Raw genomic sequence first — 16,544 nt, 5'->3', positions numbered from 1 at the left:
CTTGTTATTTGTTCTTGGAACTTTTTAATAGTAGAATGTAAAGTGATGTAATTTACAAAGTTATACAAAATAAACTTAAAATTTTGTTACAAAGCTAACAGCAAAGTTTTAACAACAACATGCATTTTGACCGTAATTCCTGCTCCTTAAGGATAATATTAAGATTACCTGGACGTGATTGGAGTTGAGCACTTTTAATTTAAAATAGAAGATTTTCTTTGCATTCCATCCTTCTAAAGTGACCTGCAGAGGTCCCATGAGGTCAAGCCCAAGCCGGGCACATTAAAGAAGTGATTGAATCATTTCTACTGAATTTAGCTAAGCAGTCTTACTCAGAGACCATTATCAGGCTGAGACTGTGCCCCCAGCTACCTACTGGGTCCTAGGATGCCTAATTGGCAGTTCAGCCCTTCCTATAAAACCTTCCATATGTACACAATACAGTACAGAAATCTTATATACAACTTTTTTTTCACTCTCTGTACCTCCTGCTCTGTTGATGTTTGTTGTTAGCCTTTGTTTGCCAGGCAGCCCTGTTTTTTCTGTGGCTCATTCTCTAAATGTTGTTTGTTACTATCAATAATTGTGTCATTTGCTGCTTCTGTGCTGCCTCAAAGTGCTTCCCTCTTTTTCTTTCATACATGACTATGTCTCTAAATGCTTGGGGCTTCTCCTTGCCAAAGACACCCACTCTTCCACTCATTGAAAATTGAGGTCAACCAGATTTACCAGCAGGCTAGTCTGTAAACATTTCTTGCTACGCTTCATTGTTCTGTGATGTACTGTCTATGGGATAGGAATATTACTGTGTGACTTTTTCTGGTAAGTGTGTAGTGCTCACAACTGTATAAAGTAAACATGTCAAATCTAGTGACATCAGTATAATGAATTGGTATCTTTTTACAGTCAGCATGTGAAACCACCATGTTTTTGCTATAAAATGTAAAGGACACAATCAGTTGGTGACATAGCATGGACACTAAAATAGAATTGCAAATGGCTTCTTTTGTGGATGGCAGAAAATTGGTACTATTCAATAAAAAATACTCAAATGAACTTCCATAATTCTAGCTCTCAGTACAACTGGTTATGCCACTGATTCAGGCCTTTTAGAACTGAATCTATCACCTGAACACAAGTACCCCAATCACTGTCAGCTATGTATCACATTGGGGTGTTTCTATTCACTTCATGTTCATGCAGATAGTAAGGGAAATGCACCTACTGGGGGCAAAGACAACAATATCATCTAGACATATGTTCATTTGTTGTTTTGGGTACACTATTAAAAGCACTGATACGATTTTTTTCTTCGGTTGGAGAAATTTCATGTAACTTCTTGTCTATGTGACAACACAAGAAGTCAGACAGACAACAGTAAAAAGCTGACAGAGGTCATAACTGTTCCCCTTTCTTTGGAAAAGTATTTACATTTTTTTAATTTAAGTTCTAGTTTAATATATTCTGGGTTAAATCTAATTATAGCCTGTCTGCATCATTTAAGCACTTTGCAGAAAACAATCTAAAATATTTCTGCAGCGTAACATGTAGATTCAGTAGAACAAAGGGTCCTTGATTACAGTAAGACCTAATATATATGTTTTATATTTACTTCCTTAGATTGTAAGCTTTGCTAGGCAGGGTCCTCTTCTCCCCCTGTTTCTCTGTCTGTCATTTCAACCCTTATTGATTGTACAGTGCTGTGTAATATGTTGGCACTATATAAATACTGTTTATTATTATTATTATTATTATTAAAAATAATAATAATAATGTTATAAATTAGTCTGATTTCTTATATTCACTGCATTGCAGCAGCACTTGTTTTGTTTCTCCTTTGTACATTTATATTATGCCAGTGGTCTTCAAAATGTGGCATCCTTAGTGTATCCTCAGTGTTCCTGTCTGTCAAACAAAGCTCAGTATACTGAATTCTGAAAAAAAAACAGACTCTATGTTTTTCTTTTAAAAACATAAGAAATTTGTTTAAAGCAAAAATACACATTGCGATGATATGGGCAAACATAGGGCTTTTTTTTAATCAACTAAAACACAGCAAGGTGTATATGTGAATTGTAATATAGCAATACAAACTATAATACATTTTAGAAACATTGCTTTATGTGCTTAATATTAGGATATTGTTACAATCCCAGTCTGTCTCTTAAAGTATCTGTATTTTGCTGCCTTTTATTTAAACCCAGAGCTAGTATAATTTTATTTTAGTGACATGATTTTATGTTAATAGTATTTTGTATGTTTTGACCATTAACTTGTCTGTTAAGAATTTTATGGAGAGTTATTTTTGTGTCAATATTTCAGGAATAATGTAATTGTTTTTTCCCTAGGGCATTGCTATAACTCAGAATCCAGTAAGTGTCTGATTTTGACTAGTGTAATGCTCAAGGCGATCTTATTTATAGCACACTATTGCAGTGCTGTAATGCAGACTGTATTTACCGTATTTCATTTCTTGTGTATATTGATTGACCTGCTCAGATTCATATATGATTTCTAAAATCACTAACAAGCAGTATGACTGACAATGGCTGGAGATTTTGTTATTCTGTTAAATAAATGTATATTTTATAGAATACAGACATTGGGACGGATTTAGGCTGAGAGGTTAGCCCTTGCAGCGCTGGGTCCCAGGTTCAAATCTCAGCCAGGGCACTATCTGCATAAAGTTTGTTGGTTCTCCAAATGTTTGTGTGGGCTTCCACTAGGTACTCCGGATTACTCCCACATTCCAAAAACATGCAGTTAGGGTAATTGGCTTTCTCCCAAATTGCCCTTAGACGGTGTTAATGACATATGACTATGGTATGGACATTAGATTGTGAGTTCCTTTGAGGGACAGCTAGTGACATGACTATGGACCAGCAAACCTTGAATGGATCTTGTCCAGGATTGAAAACATTTCTACTAGAAGTAAAAGACTTTTAAGAAATCCTTTCCAGGTTTGCTGGAACACACCGGTTCTCCCATGATAGTTTATTTTCCTCAGTCTTGGAGAGCTCAGGTCCATCATAATTTTATAATGCGTATGAATATTTGGAAAATATCCTAAAATTCTGTGTTTGTATTTTGTGAATAGCTATTTTACTCGTTGTAAAATTTGTCTAAAAATGGAAACTCCTGAAGGGGAAAAGGTCAAAGTGGCTATGTTGGAGTACCGTCATAAATGAAAGTGCACAGATGGCGGCAATATAGCAATACAGCTACTCACTTGAGTTGCTTTTTAGAATATTTTTTATTGATTTTTTAAGGTCTAGTGATATCTGATTTAATAAAAGCTGAACATGTTTGGATATGTAGGTTTAATGATGCTTGTGTGAAATATCAATAATAATTACTTAGACCGTTGTTCTGTCTTCCCAGATTATTTGAAATGATTGTGCAAGTTTAGCAAGATACAGTTACGGTAAGAGTGTTTCTAATTTTTTTAAACAATCATTCATGTTGTATATGAAGTTATTTAAAAAGAGTTTTCCACATTACACAAAATTTATACTTAAGACACATTGTTGAATGTTCCTTTTGGACAACCACACAATTCGCATGCAATTTTTCATCAGCTTGCAGGTAAAAAAATCTATCAATAAAAGTTTTATTCAAAACTGAAAGTGTGCTATGTAATCTGATCTGTGCCACACAGCCTTCTTTAAAATCTTTGTGGAGTACTGCTCACCCGATGTATATCTGCCAGAGTCTCCTTTACAACCAGTCCACCCTTCTCCACAACTCACTATGTTGAAAATATTTATACATCTTTTTAACTTAATTGCTCTATATGATCACTTTGATTCCAGCTGTCATTTTTCTGAGGCCACTTAAAGCTAAACTCCTGCTTTCCCTTCATCTTTACATAAGGAACGCCTTATTTTGTTTTTAGTGTATACTGTGAGCTAGTCAAACAGCAAGTTATATAGAGCTTGGCTGGATGATGTCCATTGTCATCTAACATTTTCCTTCTCATCCTGATTATCCTTGACATTGCCTTTTATTATTTGGATATTAGTTCTTTTAGTTATTGAGGTTCTCCACCAGACTGACACCCACACATCAAGGTATTTTGATATTTCCATAACTCCTTCCAAGAGCCACCACACTTATCAGAGCCTATGGCTTTTAAGAGGTGTGTTGAGGAAGAGACCTGTAATGTTTTAGGAGGCTTCCCACAAACTGTAATTGTCACAGATCCGTGCAGGATCAGGGGATTTGTAACCCCTTCAGTGTCACCCACCTTGCAGTCCCCTGCTTCCAGCACCATCTCTGCTTCTGGATCCAACTCTCGGCACACTTCCTGGTCCAGGTCATGTATTTCTCAGTCAGCTGCTCCTTTGCCTCAGAGGACTAGGGTATTCGGCAGATGCACTCCCTCTGCTGGCAGGCATGTGAACAACACCTGAGGCTATCTCAGCACCAGCACTCCCCCTGCTGGTGGGGTTAGTGTCTGTGGCTCACATTACCTACACTCATCATATGACAACCCCTTTTTAAGGAAGTGACCCCTATTTGAGGAAGTTGCCTGGACAAGGAGTTCCTTGCCGCTCTACTCCCAGGTTTCTACTGCTTCAGTTCCTGCGTGGTACTCCTGTATTATCCGTGTACTGACCTTTGGCTTGTTTCCTGACTACTCTTGATTGCTGCCTGCCCTGACCTTTGGCTTGTTTGACTACACTTTTGGAATTCCCTCTGGCACTGCGTTTTGGTTCATGCTAGTCAGCAGTCACCTGCCTTGTGGGCACGGGGGCCGCAACCTGGCAGTAGCTAGCTGCACAACATCCTTATTTCTAGAGACTCTGGAGAAGACCAAGCTACTGCTTAGACCCTGCGCCCCTTGCACATCTCCACCCACTGGGTTGATGACACAGTGGGTCCACCACTTGGCCCTGTGGAGCCGTGACAGTAAAATATTTAAATTGCAAAGAGAATCCCAGGGATCCAGGGTCTAAAATAAGGTAAGAGTAAAAATGAAGTACCGAGGGATAATTTTGCCATATTTTATTGATATTATATTATAAGGTAAGAGTAAAAATGAAGTACCGAGGGATAATTTTCCCATATTTCATTCATATTATATTATAAAAGAAATTATTTCTGTATTCATTTGGGATTTCTGAGGCATGCATCTTCCAAAAAATAAAATATCACAGCATTTTAAAAGACAAATAACACAATATTTATTGTACAAATATATTTTAAAGACAAATTTGTCATTAGTACAAGTATAAAACTTAGCTCATAATTCTCAATCTATGGAGGTAATTCTGGAACATAACATATTGTTCTCTATTGTATAACAATTCAAGTCAATCTACTTCTTTGCTCATCCTTCACATAGATATGCGTTTCACAGACAAACTGCTTCATCAGGAGTTCTACAGATGGAGATAATTCAGTACTTAAAATGCAAAGAATCACAATATTAGTTCCATATCATAATATTTCTATTTTTGATTATAAATTATTATAATGATAGATTCACTCACATACCTTACAATTACAGCCTTTCAGCCACAAGGCTGCAATGCCTGTTTTTGGTAGGAAAACACAGACAGAAAAAGGGATCTTGTCCTCATTCATACAAACCCAGGTATTAAGAAGTGTTAAATGGTTTATCTTCAAGTAAGATCTTTTCGTTTGTAACAGCTTGGTTTAAATCACCAATGTGTGCAGGTATGCATATAACTGTAAGCTATTGGTTCAAAACAAATAGAAATGAAAAGATATATATACTTTTTACATCTTTAGTCTGTGGATATACGTACTAATTTAAAAACAACAAAAAAAACAACAAAAAAACATTCATACAATAATATTGGGGATGTAAAACCCCAAAGAGAATTCCCATTGCAATTAACTTGGCATAGTACATGCCTCTATATATCTCTTACATATGGTAAGCATACCTGCAGATGCTGGTGAAGTAGTTTGCAGTAAAAGGGGGGACCAAATGTCTCACAAACAAATTAAGTGATCCCACAGAGGTACAGACTGCCACCAGTCTGCTATTGCACATTTCCCCCAAGAATGTAATTACTCACAGGGTCTGAGGCAGGGAATGGGGATCCTCTTCTGCTGTCTTATATCTTCTACCAAAACTGAGTTTTCCGTGACCCACTAGCGTCTTCCTTCTACATGTACTAGTGATTGTTCTAAAATAAGTGTGTAACTATGTAACTATGAAATCTAACCAGATTAAATTAAATTTTGAAATGTGACATCAATAGTGTCATGTGCAATATCTCCCTTGTTTTCTTTTTAGGATATTAGATGAATCACTGTTTTTTATGTGTTGGTGTATATCTTATTAGACTAGAACAATATTGATGCTTAAGTAACTTGCATATTTGAGCTACTGTGATTACTGAGCAGAAACCCTATACTTATCAATTATAAAATGACAACCTTAGCAGTCTAAGGAGCCTGAACATAGCAACTATTTTTTACTGTCCTCATTGTGCCATATGGAGAGTGTAATGTAAATGCTGTCTTTCCTTTATATACTTATGTCATAAAAGTTGTAGTTTATAAAAATGTTATTGATTCAGCTCCTCTTCTAGTGATTTATGGTGCACAATATTTTTGTAAGAACCTCTGATGATTTTCTTTCTTTAATGTACAGCATCAGCAGAAAATAAAAGTATGCAGCTGTTGGTTGAGTGCGTTAATGAATAGCATAGAATTTGCAGGTGACTTCCGGAATATCTTCCAAGGGTACTGTGAGAGCTTTGGTCTATTTAAAGTACACCTGTGCCCAGACTATGGACATATAATTATGTTCATATTCCCCTATTTAATGCACAGTGTTGTGTAATATGTCAGGGCTATATAAATACTATTTATTATTATTATTATTATTAATAACAATATTCTGTATAAGCAGTTAAACAACTTATTCCTTCTCAAAAATGCCCAATTATTACAACAAGGACTGTTTTTAGGTCAGGTTTCAGTTGTTTTTTTTACAGCATAGAAACACCTACCTGCTGGTTGTTTACACAAAATGGCTGTTAGTCTGCAAATATCAGTAGCTTTGTTGGGTTTTTTGGAAGTTAATTGCATAGCAGTGGTTGTAGATACCGAGATGAATGGCTTGTTTTAAAGTACATTGATTACTTTTTTCAGAAGATTTAAAACACTTTTTAGAGTACACTTTACCTCACTTTCATTATAAAAGAAAAACAAAATCACCCTTTCATAGAGCCCTTGATTTCTCTGCAATCCAATTCCATTTGGTCCTGCACCTTCCTGGCTTTCTTCTTTCTGGCACGGGGGAACCAGTGGCAGCCACTATCTTTTTCCAGGTTCTTTTTACATCACCCGATCTCGCACTGCACAGGTTGGCACATTTTTACTATGTGGTCCCTTCAAAAAAAAAAAAATAAATATTAAAAATATGTTTATATTATATAAAAGGATTATCCACCATTTTTCATAATGTTAAAAAAGTCATGACAGGTTCGCTTTAACATTCAGTGCCTTGTGAACATATTTTTCCCCCAGAGTTTGTCTTATTTTGTTGCAACCTGTAATAAAATTTAGATTGGTTAGTACCATTTAATTAATATGCCTAACACTTTGTGCAAAAAAATTTTGATTGTGACACAAACTATTTTAGACAAAAACAAAACTTAGTGTGCATAGGTATTTGCCCCCCTCCCCTCCCTAAAGTAAATATTTCTAGAGCCACCTTTTGCTGCAAATAATGCTGCAAATCTCTTGTAGTAAGACTTATAAGCTTAGACATCTGGCCACTGGTATTGTTGTCCACCCCTTAGAACAAAACCACTCAAATTCCTTAAGTGGGTTGTTCCTTAAGTTAAGTGGGTTGTATTGATGTATAGCAATCTTTAGGCCACTTCACAGATTTTTTTTGTGAAGTAAAAAAGTACACATTTTGGAAAGTAATGAGGGAAAGAGAAAAAAATAAGATTCACTTCAATCAAAGATATATACATAAATACATTAATAAACAGGTAAGGGGAATTTGTAGACATCCAAACAACAAACTCGTCTTTCCATGACTAATAGGTGCAATCATTAGTGGGGGATACAATGAATAACTATACAGCATGAGGTGCCTCAATACAGAAGATGTGCACTCTACATGGGGTACTTAGAAACAACACTGTGGGGGTGTTACCCTCATAAAGCAACTACAGATTTAACCCACATTCATCCATCATCTAATTATCTTGCTCCCAATGCAAATAAGTGCTCATTTAACCAAAGAAACAGGGAACATATTATGCAATAGCAACAAGAAAGGAGGAAGTGGATAGATGTATTTCCAAAAGGAAGCAACTTGAGGAACTTGGGGCGGAGGGGTGGGTTTGTGACCAGGTCCAAGCATTAGTGCAGTACTCCCTTGGATTTCCTATTCAAGAAGTTATATAGTCCGTAAAGACCAATACAAACCAGGGAGTAAGTAATTTGTGATCCATGGTTCCCATGGTAAACGAAATTTGCTCATAGAATTATTTAAAATTGCTGAAAGTTTTTTTGTTTATGAAATGTTAAGACTTGTTATGATTTACATGAGAGATTGTTGGCACTGCAGACCACCAGGCCTTACCCAGTGCTTGTTTGGCAGCTGTAGAGATAAAGGTGAGTAGCCTTAATTGAGTATTGGTTCATACCAAGGGTTTAAAAATCAAAAGGACAACCTTAGGGTCCTTGGGTATGGAATCTCCCATGACTGTGTAATCAGTTGTCATACCACTGTCTAAATTCCTTATACTTTTGGACATGCACACCGTATATGAAAGAGGGAGTCTTCAACACAATATCTTTGTGAAATGTTTTTTTTTGTGCTGAAATCTAATTACAGCACCTTTTTTCAGATTCTCAATATGATTTAGTTCTGTGCTTTGATTATGTAATTTCAAGATATCAAAATGTTTTTCTTTTAAACCTCTCCCATGTAGTTTTATCATTATCTGTAGGGTAGGGCTGAAAGGTGAACCTTCATCCCGGTCTCAAATCTGTGAAACTGTTTTTTTTCAAAAATTGCCCAGTTCATAGTTTCATCCATCTTTTCTTTAATCCTAAGCAGTTTTCACAACACTGTTGTTGAAAAATATCCTCACAATATGATGTTGCCACCATCATGCTTGGTACTCTCAGAGTAACAGGAAGTGTTGAGTTTGCACCACGCATGTCCCACTAAAAATTTTAAATTTTGTCTCAGCTGGCCAGATAACTTTTTTCACTGTTTGGGAAGACTACCAGATGTTTTTTTTTTCATAAATTCAAGACATTTTTTTCTGCCACTTCAACCATTTAGACCATATTAGTAGGTCTATTGCATAAAATCTAAATGGAAACCCATTTATTTTCAGATCTATTACATAAAATCTAAATGGAAATCCATTTATTTTCAGATCTATTACATAAAATCTAAATGGAAATCCATTTATTTTCAGATCTTTGTTCCGTGTAGAAGTCAAGAGGGAGGCATCATCCCCAATAGAAAACAACAGCGGTTGTTATCCACCTGTCTTTAGCAATCCGGGACAAAAACATGGGAGAAAACTGTACTAATATGACAAAAATTGCTTCTGTATGAGACTTCAGTGACTACTGTTGTTGTTTTATCTGAGACAGAAATTAAGTGCAGTTGGACAGAACTGGTCAAGATCAGGTTTGTAGTGGGGCCTTTACCATTTTACTATGGAAGATGTAGTTTTTGGTCTGCATGTAATCCACTATACCACTGAAAATCGTTCTGAACTCATATTCCCTATGGGATAGTTTTTTTACACTTTTTTGGAGCTCCTCTTCAGCCCTGTAAATGTTTGCACACATTGAAAAAGGTTGCATGGATTGAATACATATGTTTCTAAAAGATAGGCTTGACAAGTTATTTTGTTTTAGGTTAAATGGCTAAACGTATGTGCACATTTATATTTGGGTAAGGTTCTACCATGTTTGAATTGTGTTTATTTTGCATTAAGACATGGTTGCTGTGGGTCATTTGACAAATGACTTAATATTTATTGTGATCATATATGTATAATGTATAAAAAACACATTTAACCATGCTAAACATACCTGAAACCTGTCTTTATGTGCTGTACATTTAAAGATAAACTCCAGACAAAAAGAAAAGGCCAAAAATCAATGCAGCTTTGTTTTCATAGATAAATTGCCAAATGTCTTTTTATTGCAACTGCAATACACAATGTAAGTACAATAATTTAATCTGGTGTTAGCATCCTGTATTCCCTAAATAGCAGAGCTCAGATTGGAAAAGGTAGATGCAGCAAAAAGGACCTGTGCTGCAATGCTCCTATGCTAACCAGGATTATGCTAAGGTGAGAGCAGAGTAATCTAGAGGTGAACTCATTAGTGTACTGCTTCACCTTTTAATGTTCAGTCACAGATTGGGCAAGGGAAAAGACCTATAATTCAAGCAGGAAAAAATCAGGTTTTACGTAGTCTTCAGGCAGTGCTGTGATTGATGTATGGCACATATGTTTAAATTTAAAAACTGAATAGACTGAAGAAGACTGAAAAAATAAAGCTCTTGTATGGATAAAACAGCTATATATATATATATATATATATATATATATATATATATATATATATCTCATGTTGTTAGATCAGGAAAAAATAAAATTATATGCGGAATGATTTATATTATGACATTTTTGAAAAACTGCATGCACAGTTCTGTTAAGTCAGCTTCTACATGCACTCTGTCCTAATTATTGGCTGTGTGATTTGCATATTGTACTATATTTACAGAGAATCACAGGAGCATTTGGCTAGCTATACTGTATGTCCATTCAGCTAGATGAGTTTGATACGTCTAAAACTGTCTGCAAAGGGATTTAAAACCGATTTACTTCTTAAGGAATGGAAGATAATCTCTTGCAATCTTGTGATGTGTCCACCGCTCTGTTACAGTGTCTAGTGTTTCATTTGTCTTGATACAGCATGTGCTGGCTTACTAAAGAATTATTCAATTAACACAATGACCACAGTCTATAAAGACGTCTGAGCATTATAGTTGAGTGCATTTATAAAAGCCACAGGCTAAGACCTTCCATTTATTTATGAGATAATGTATCTGTAGTTTATGTTTATGAAGAGAAAAGTCCTGCTGGTATTGTGTTTTACTGTTACACATCACCCAGACAAACTGAATTATGAGTATTGATTTTTATCCTATTGCCTAGATCCTCTGTATGCCCTCTTAACCTACTGTGACCTTCTTGCTTTTGTACTCAAAGTAATTGGGTCAATCATTGGAGACAGCCATCTCACATCAGGAGTTCAATTTGTTTCATACAATGTGTGCCCACTCACGCTGGAGTACTCAGTGCTGAAAATAGCTTTCTTGTCCAGCTCCTAACCTATAGTAGGTCACTGCATTATATATGTGAAGGTTAGGAATTAGTGTGTGAAATTTGGTATAGTTTTATGCTGTATGTGTTGCATTACAGGCTTACATTGACTGCATGCTGAGGTTCTACCCAGTGTGCGCAGTGTCACTACAAGACACAGTGCGTTCGGTAGAAGCTCAGATGTTACTTTTATAGTCATGCTTCACATACAGACTAAGTGAGGCTTACTGAAAGATAATTAAAGAAATTTAAATAAAAAAAATACATTTTGGCAACTCAGGTAATTGGCCCAAAGTTTGCATAATCATGGTAGGAATATTATATTGTTTTCCCCTTCAGGAACAGGGACTGAATTGCAGTTTACTTTGACATACTTTATGGCATGTTGGCATTATATAAATGCAGGAAGTAAAGTAAACCTTTACATTCCTTAAGCCTTTAAACCTAGTGGTACCTTACAATCTTCAAATGTATGAACACAATCTTTTTTTCTCCCAAAAAATGCATTCTAAGCAAACTGAAAATTGGGTTTTTTTCTGATATTTACATTTTGACTTTATGTGATGTCTTGATCTGTCTTAAAACCACTCCCTCGGCTGTGGACAGAATTCTGCCCTGCAGTCATCAATGACACGTAACTGTTACCAAAATGACAAAGGCATTGTGATGTTTGGGCTGTAACTGACAACCTTCTTTTACCTTTTCCATGGTGTGTGAATGGTAAAATGACAACTGCCAATCAGGGAATAATTGGGTCCCACAGGACAGACTGGAGCAGAGTTTACTGATTAAGTTATAAGCTGAATAGTTCACATTTGCATTGAAAAGGGAAAGGGTGGTTTTAAATATATGATGAACCCATACAAAAACAAATAATACATTTCAAACTTTAGGTTTCTGGTGAGAAGCAAGATTCCAGTGCTGCAGAGCCTCATTTATATTTATGTTTTTGAAAAAGAAATGACATGCAGCTGTGATAGTAAAAAATACCAAATAGTAAAAAAAATTCTAATAATATCTTGGTATAATGTCTCTTCTGCAATAAATAATTGCTTGGTCACAGTGTTCGACTTTTTACATTTAGTTCTGTTTTAGAAAGATATTCTTAAACTAATGTGCATTGAAATTCAGCAGGGAAAATCTTAAGAGATAATTACCTAAAACATAAAGACCATTTATAGTATTCATATAATTAGAGGTTGTGGAGTCATTGGCCCTAAGTGTACATTCTTGCATAGCTGACGTTCAATGCAAAGGAGAAGTCTTCAGGTCATTACTATTTCCGGATTCTCCTGGAGATCCTTGTACTAAGTAGTTTAAAGAGGTGTAACAGGGTTTGAGAGTAATTGTGTAAAGCAGTTGAAAAAGAATTGTGAGTTACTAGAGACAAGGCAGTTGACTGGAAAATGATACAGACACTTTGTTTCTCTGCACCTCTGCTTCCTATATTTGTAGTACTGGTCCCTAGTAGTATACTGGCTATGTTGGTACCTTTCCTGCTGCCCATTCTTAAATTAGGCCTACTTTATTTCAAGATAAATGACAACATTGTCACTGTTGACATTCCAAGGTCAGCTAGGATGTCCCAGGACGACAGGGATAGATTCTCAGACTCCCTTTTTGATGAATCAGCAGTATAAGCTTTCATGTTTGGAGCCTGACTTCTTCTTTAAGTAGCATCATTTTTAATAACAAAATAAGCATCTCATGTTGCTGATGATTTACTCTGAAATTAGGTTTGAACCCCACAGGAAGCACTAATAAGTGAGGCCGCCCAAGAAAGACTGTCATATATTTGCATATAAAAGCCGCTGTTATTGACACAGTATCATATTTATTGCAGATGCTCAGATTCTGTTGTCATAGAAACAGTTCAGTAGTCAGAAATACTGTGTTTTCCTCTCTCAAAGTTATGCTAATGGGCACAGTTTCTTTGGGAGCATAATCAGGGAATTTCAGACAGTAAACTCTGCTCCTTCTGTCTTGGCTAAATAGCTATAGTTGCTCTTTCATTTCCTTTGACCAAACTATTTAAAAAGTGGTGCCCTCCCTGCATCCCCACGTCGACAGGATCAAATTATGTTTACATGCCTTTGGCAGCTTTTAGATCTCCTTTCTTGCTGTTTAAATCTCCCTGACAAAGCAAAATTCCGATCTGGCAGGACATGTAAAAGAATTAGCCAATGAAATAAATATTTCCTGATTTTCTTTGAAAGGAATGGTTTATTTTGTGGAGGAAATGCCATGAGATTGTTGTTCAGAGGCAGAAGTTGGGATGCCAGCAGGACATGCACCTCGCCTAGCACTTCCCAAATACCTTGAAAGGGTGCAAAACTAGAAACCTCTTTGAAATACCTCTCATTCTGTGTACTTGAGTTATTCATTTGTTCCTGCTCTGCACAGAATTTATTTTCTCTGGAATAATTTTCATACTCAACAAATCTTTAAACTGTTCTCCTCTATTTCATCCCAGTACCTAGTACCTTAATAATTAGAGACATTTCTAAAACCTGGTACAGTTAGTGCTAGAATTAGGAAGAAAAAGTATATTAAAAAGCCAGGTCTAGTATATTAAAAGTATATTAAAAAGGAGTCCTTCTGTTATCCATCAACCTCCTTTAACTCTAGGGAATGCTAGGAGCAAGAGCCACCTGACGCAAACATTACAAGACTGTTCACCAGAATTTTTATTTAGTTTTCATTATTGAGCATGCAGCAAAAGGACAGTTTATTGCATAGTTCCATCATGGTCGCTTCAGGAGGCATAGCTAAAAAATCTATTACCGAGATCTTACCTAGAACCAAGTAGAAATAACTAGTTCTTCCAAGGGATATACCAAAAACTTAAATGCTAGTTACCTAGAATTAGGATTTCATCTGCTTTCCTGTGATGTTTGTATAAAAGTAAACGGACTATTTCTGTGCTGGGCAAAGAATCACTTTTACTTTTTGACTCACTCAACATATGCAAAATAGGCGGGATACGCATTCTTTTGCTTATTTACAATTTTTTTCAGCTGTAGGATAGAAAAAGATGAATCTCTCAGCAGAGGATTTTGTTCTTGCCTCTGCCTGACAGCACTGAGTTTCTAAACGCCAATTTACAATGCAGCAATGCCGTCATGAGGAAGAGAGGGTACCGTATCAAATACTCTTTATATCCGGAAATGTATTTCTCTTTGCCCCTCGCTGTCTAAGGCAGTGAAGGGAAGGTAAGAACGTGCAGGCTAGGTGGGTGGCATTTAGGCGAACCTACATAGGCAAAGAAATGCCCATTAGGACCATAAATTGAGAATTTGTTAAAAGCTTAACTCTAGGTGCACATAAAAAGTTACTGTAGACATTTTTTAAAAAAATGTGGGACCGATATAAGTCCTAAGCTTGCATTAATGTTTACTGTCTACAAATGAAAGCAAGTAATGTTGCAGGCCTTTTATTCTTTATTAGAAAAAAAAGTTATTATCTGTTTCTTATGTATGAATAGCAATGTTCTAAGTGTAAACAACATTATTGAGGATTTGGAGTGTAAACAGCCTATGTGTTGACATAAAGCATGTCTCATACACTGCTTAAAGCCCACCTAAATGCAAAATTGAACAAGGCAAATCTTAACAGCAGTTAGGTTGATAGCTTAATACAAACAATCTATAGAAGTAAAGTGGGGGAAAGCATATCTGTTTCATGGACCAAGTGTGCTTGCTCACTGCTATTTCCTTTCATCTTTGAATTCAGCCAGTGGGAGGGCCAGTTAGTTGTGACCTTATGACGCTTAAAATAGGAAGACCAATAGGTGACAGACTACATTTCCCAGAATCCCTGCATTACTACGGACGCCATGTGTCTTGGTTACGAGGGGTAGGACTTTCTATTGCTACAGGAGTACGACATTCCATTTCTACAGGTGTAGGAAACCACTGCTACATAGTTTTTTATGTTTGATAGGTAATTTCCAAAAAATAATACTTATAATTGAAACGAATCTACATGATTGTGTTTAGAACTTACTTTAATTTCCAAATATTATGCTCAGCAGACTTCTGATGTTTTTTGTCAGACTCGGTATAATTTTAATGCTTTCAATTCAAAGTAAATGTGTTATACAGGCTTGGTTATATCATATGATTTATCGGTAGTATCAGATATTTTTGTTGAATTAGATATTCTAGTCATGAATGGAAAGTCTGTTTTTACACCTGTTGCAATTTAGTCTTTCCTCTTGTATATGCTAGTTTTGGTGGAAATCCTACATCATTAAAGTTTGAACATAGGGCAAATCCTAGATAAAAGGAGGTTCATTGATATTTATTTTTGTGGTGGTAAAATTCCTCCCTAAAGATTGTGATTTGAGGTTTTTTTTAAGCGTCTCTCCAGCTGAGACACTCCTCATTCTGCTATGTTGTTATTGTTAAGTATCCAAGTTCTTTTGGCGGCACAATAAGAATGGACAGTGGGGGTAAAATCCACAAAAAGTTTGTTTTTAGTCTAAATAGCATGCTCTTTTTTTATTTTAGAACTTCTGTAATTTTAAGCAATTTATAGCTAATAAAAAATAGTCTCCTTTTTTTTTTGTACTTTGGTTAGTCAATTGGAAATTGACGTTATTGGCAGCCACCCTAGGTAAAATCAGCTCTAGTCTTTGAGTAGTAAACCGTACTCTGGAAGTGGGGGATTAGTGTAGACACTTCCTGCTTCCTATTTACTTGATATTAGTAAATGTACAGTGTTTTCCTTTAAGAAGCAAAACATGTTAATTATATACACAGGGATGTTGGATAAAAAATGTATTGATATATGCAATGTGGTTAGCATGTGTACATGTTCGATTGACAGTAATGACTTGAGATGGCCACCCCAAGTACTGGATATGAAAATACTTCTTTATAAGGAAAACATATAAAGGTATTCTGATGGGCTTTACATATATGCTGTAACAGAAAACAGAGAACATTCAATTTATAGATAGTAACAGTCACATCATATGGCTAAGTCTCTGCATCTCAGGGCTGGCTATGAATTACAAAAATCCTTTGACCCTTTGACAGGGGAAACAGATTCTCTATATATAATTCAGTTGTTTGTTTTTCCTTAAGTTTACTAATAAAGTATGAAGATCATAAAACTGCTTGTACAGAATTAGCAATGCTTTGCGTGGTAAATAATTCCCCTACAATATCTATTTCA

The 16,544-nt window shown here is 35.9% G+C and overlaps 1 protein-coding gene across 1 annotated transcript in view; it reads left to right on the top strand.

Annotated features, from left to right (window-relative positions):
- ARVCF (ARVCF delta catenin family member) overlaps window positions 1-16,544 on the top strand; it is a 372,226-nt gene that overhangs the window by 69,036 nt on the left and 286,646 nt on the right. The window contains exon 2 of the mRNA XM_072413926.1: window positions 3,382-3,424. The gene's annotated coding sequence lies outside the window, so the exon portion shown is untranslated. The remainder of the gene's footprint in view (window positions 1-3,381; window positions 3,425-16,544) is intronic.

The sequence above is a fragment of the Pyxicephalus adspersus genome, chromosome 6 (genome assembly GCF_032062135.1).
Source record: "Pyxicephalus adspersus chromosome 6, UCB_Pads_2.0, whole genome shotgun sequence".
NCBI lineage: Eukaryota > Metazoa > Chordata > Amphibia > Anura > Pyxicephalidae > Pyxicephalus > Pyxicephalus adspersus.
This window is presented reverse-complemented; position numbering and strand designations above follow the sequence as displayed.